Below are 4,689 nucleotides of genomic sequence, written 5' to 3'. Positions count from 1 at the left end.
CCCCAACGCCACGCGGTCACCTCGGGTCAGGGCCGCAGCTGCTGCTGAGGGTGGCGCTGGCCCTGTGGGTGGGACACCTTGGGTCAGGCCGTCCATCAGCTCCTACAGGTGCCTGTTCAGGCTGCTGGTCTGCGGGGGGGGGGGGGGGGAATCGTTCCCTCCGGATGTTCCCTAAAACCTCCCCAGCCTCCCGCCCTGAGCGTCCAGGCAGGCGGGGTGGGATTTAGCCACGCCTGTCACGTGAGTCACGGCTGGTTTTCGTGGCACCAAGTTTTTCAAGAGCAAAACCTGCCAGCTTTCCCCTCAGGTCTTTGTTCTCGGCACAAAGGAGGCCATTTACACCGAGGCCGCAAGGAGGCAGGAGCGGGAGGCGGGGCAGGGAGGCCAGCGCTGTGCGCCTGACGCCTTTTCAACGATTTTTGGTTCTGTTCCTTGAAAAAGAGGTGGTTGCCTTGATCGTTAGGTTTATGAAGACACTGGCCTCCCATCGCGGGCGGCCGCTCGTCACCAGCGACCCTGCAGCCCCGCGGGCTCTCGCCTCCCGCACAGGGAAGCAAACACCCGCCTAGCACAGGCCGCAGGTCCCGATTCCACCGCGAAGGCCAGACCCCGAAAGAAGGAGGTTCGGCCACGGAGCCACGCCGGCCGGGCTTCCATTGCCTTTTAGAGGTGAGGGGGCCTCACTGGTTAGGGCGCAGGGAGGCCGGGGGGCGCTCCGGGCCTCTGTCCAGGGGGAGATGGTAGCCGGGTGGCGGCTGGGGATGGAGGGGCAGGAACAGAGCCCGGCCAGGTGGGCGGGGCTGCCCTCTGACCCTGAAGCCCTTCACTGGACAGGAAACCGCCTGCGGGTCCGTCGGGGACACGGGGGCTGTTCCGTACCTGCCCCGACTTCACAGTGCGGTGGGTGCGTGAGTCCCGGCGCCTTTGTGTGAGGTTATTAAAGACGCACTTTCCTGCCTCTGAACAGTGTGTGTGTGTGTGTGTGTGTGTGTGTGTGTGTAAATGGCTGCGAGGGTGAGCGATGACGGCACCTCGTCCACAACTGCGCCCGGATTCACGGCCGAGGAGGCCGAACCCATTTGTTCAGAGCAACTCGGGGACAGCAACACGGGGGGACGCCACGGGCAGCATCCATCACACGCTTCTCAGAAAGCCCACGTCAGCACAGCGACAGCGGCATTACCGCTCGTCACGAGATTAAAAATTAGTCACACGTGGAAGACGGAGCGGCTGCTCGGAGGAGGGAGCTCGGGCTCCCCTGAGCGATGCCCCTCCCGCCCGGGAGTAAACGACGCACGTCTCCTGATGAGTGTTTCGGGGCCGCCATCCAGGTGGTCCCCCCGCGGGGCGAGAGCCCTGCTGCCGTTGACTGGCTGGGCAGGTGTCAAAGCCATTTTGTCAATCACATCGCCCGCCGGACGCGGGGGGCCAGCAGTGACGGCAGCGTCACCCCCTCACATCGATGAGACTCAGAGCCGCCTTCCTGGCTCGGGCCGCAGTGAGGAGCCCCTGGAACGGAGCCTCCCCTTGGACGTGCCACAGGCCACCATGCAGGATGCTCACCCCAGGCCCCTCTCCCCCTGCAAACCCTGCTCAAACCCAGCCCCCGGCCTTCTGAGCAGCCACACACCCCTGCCCACCAGGAAGCCCCGCCCCAAGTCTTGGTCCCTCCTCCTCCCCCCTCCTGAGCCTCTGGCCCCCCTCCTGGGCCTCTAACCTCCCTCCTGGGCCTCTAGCCTCCCTCCTGGGCCTCTAACCTCCCTCCTGGGCCTCTAGCCTCCCTCCTGGGCCTCTAACCTCCCTCCTGGGCCTCTAGCCTCCCTCCTGGGCCTCTAACCTCCCTCCTGGGCCTCTAGCCTCCCTCCTGGGCCTCTAACCTCCCTCCTGGGCCTCTAGCCTCCCTCCTGGGCCTCTAACCTCCCTCCTGGGCCTCTAGCCTCCCTCCTGGGCCTCTAACCTCCCTCCTGGGCCTCTAGCCTCCCTCCTGGGCCTCTAACCTCCCTCCTGGGCCTCTAGCCTCCCTCCTGGGCCTCTAACCTCCCTCCTGGGCCTCTAGCCTCCCTCCTGGGCCTCTGGCCTCCCTCCTGGGCCTCTAGCCTCCCTCCTGGGCCTCTGGCCTCCCTCCTGGGCCTCTAGCCTCCCTCCTGGGCCTCTGGCCTCCCTCCTGGGCCTCTAGCCTCCCTCCTGGGCCTCTGGCCTCCCTCCTGGGCCTCTAGCCTCCCTCCTGGGCCTCTGGCCTCCCTCCTGGGCCTCTAGCCTCCCTCCTGGGCCTCTGGCCTCCCTCCTGGGCCTCTAGCCTCCCTCCTGGGCCTCTGGCCTCCCTCATGGGCCTCTGGCCTCCCTCCTGGGTCGCCAACACCCAGGAAGAATCCAGGGAGTGTGTGCACCCTCCCATGCCATGTGCCCACCGTGTCCCGTTCCTCGGCCTTCTGTTCCTGCGGCCAGACTGTCTGTAGCTGTTAAAGGCCAGCGACCCACCCCACCCCCAGCCTTTCTCTGGCCCCACAACCAGGTGTCCCCTAGAGCAGAGCTCCCAGATGTGGGCGGGCTCACCCGTGATCCTCGAAGCAGCCCTTCGTCCGCACTCCCCACCCCCAGCCCGGCTCTGTCTGCAGCCTCAGCCCAGCTCAGCCCCTGCCCCCTGGGAGCCCCGCCTCCCCAGCCCCTTGGGATGCACAGAGGGTGGGAGGCCCGTGGTCAGGGTCTGGGAGGGTGCAGGGCGGGGGCTGCCAGGTCGACAGTGCGCTGGGCACACAGGCTCCCCCAGCCCCTCCTGCAGGTCCCTGGGCAGGGCGCCCGGACAGAGGGGCCTTTCACTTCCAAGTAGCTTTTTATTTTATTTTTTTTATTTTTAGTTAATCCTCACCCGAAGGTATTTTTCCATTGACTTTTAGAGAGAGTGGAAGGGAGAGGGAGAGACAGAGAGAAACATCGATGTGAGAGGAACATCGATTGGTTGCCTCCAACACACGCCCCAACCAGGGCCGGGGACCTGCAACCGACGTGCATGCCCTCGACTGGAATCGAACCCAGGACCCTTCAGTCCACAGGCGGACGCTCTAGCCACTGAGCCACACCAGCGGGGCCATTTCCAAGTAGGTTTTGTGTTGTGCCCACAGCAAGCCCGCGCTTCCCCCCCCCCCCCCCCACACACACACTGTCAACTTGCCCTCAAATAGGAACGAATCCCCGCTCTGTTCTCTGGCCGTGGCCGCGCCCGGACCTGGGATTAATGGCCCGTCTCCCGGCAGCAGGCGCATCTGTTTCCGAAGGTGGTTTCCAGGTGACGGTGGCTTCCTCACGGACACAAAATTGTTGACTGTGTTTCCAAACAATTCGTGGGTCCGTCCTGTTGACCCCCCGCCCGGCTGACGCGGCGGCGATGACCACCATTGATTAAGGCTCCTGCGGCCCCGCGCCCATCCGTCACCGCCAGGCGCCCATCCGTCACCGCCAGGCGGCTGGCTTGCGCGCTCCCCTCCTCGTGCAGGGCCTTCCAGAGCCCAGGATCTCTGTGGCCCTCGCGAGCACAGTCGGGGGTGAGAGTCTGGCTTCCCCGTCTGCACCTAAGACCGCAGCCCAGGCCTCGGGGTCTCACCCGCCAAGGCAGCGTGTGGGGCTGGGGGGCTGGTCTCCCCTGTGGGGCTCCCCTAGGAGCCCCCTGGACTCCCCTCCTGGCCACTGGCCAAAGCCGCATCCCAGCCCCCGCACCGCCCCCCTAGACTCACATTGCAATTGTGCGGGCGGCGCCGGGCCACCTGGATACGTTACTGTGGCGACGAGAACCGCGCAGCCGGGCAATATCCTAGGGTTCCTCTTCCTTCCTGCACAGCCGCTCCTGTCCCTGGAGAACCCAGGGCCCCGTTGTGTCGTGGCCAGGCAGGCAGAGGCGCTGCGCTCAGGATCCAGCTCTGGGGAGGGAGGCAGATCGGGTGTGCAGGGCCCGGCGGGGGGGAGGGGGGGCGCCGGGCTGGAGTGTAGAGGGAACCTGATAGATTGAAGATTAGCTTCTGCTCCGGCTCCGGTGTTCCTGCCCCTACAAAGGGTGTGTTCCTCGGTGAGGCGGGTTCCTGCGTCACCGGAACTCGGGGAAGTTAGGAGGGACCCGGTGGAGGCACAGTGATGGGCAGCCCACAGGGGCGCAGGTTCTGGGGAGTTCCATCCTGGAAACGGGCCAGTCCGGCTGTCAGCTCGGAAGTAGGCTGTGGACTTGCAATGGTTCTGGAAGCAGGTTCTGGGGGCGCGTTCGGGGCGCCGGACTCCGGACCTGCAGACACCCGCCCCGGAGCGGGGAGGAGGAGCATTGTTTACGACCTCGCTCCAGCGCTCACACCGTTAAACACGCCACGTGCACATTTGTGGCCAAGCCCCTCGGAGGGTCCCTGTGGCCGGGGGACGGCATGAACCCGCGCGGGGCCAACGTGGAGCCTGCAGGGGAAGGGAGCGGCCGGGACCGGAGCGGTTAGCGAGTTCCACGTTCCGCGTTATTTTTTCCTTTTCCCCTAACTTCTCGCTCGTTTTGAAAAACGTGAGCGGGAACAGTGGGCACCGCTGCCCAGCCGGGTGGACACTGGGCTCCAAGTACCAGGAGCCCAGCCCCAAGGTCTGCGCGAAGGGAGGTTTGCTCTCTCGCCAAAGAGTCAGAGGAGGAGCAGGGCCAGGGCTCTCTGCCCTCGGCAGGCCCCCCCC

The sequence above is a fragment of the Myotis brandtii genome, unplaced genomic scaffold (genome assembly GCF_000412655.1).
Source record: "Myotis brandtii unplaced genomic scaffold, ASM41265v1 scaffold2325, whole genome shotgun sequence".
NCBI classification, from domain to species: domain Eukaryota; kingdom Metazoa; phylum Chordata; class Mammalia; order Chiroptera; family Vespertilionidae; genus Myotis; species Myotis brandtii.
The sequence above is the reverse complement of the archived record's forward strand: the minus strand, read 5'-3'. Positions refer to the sequence as shown.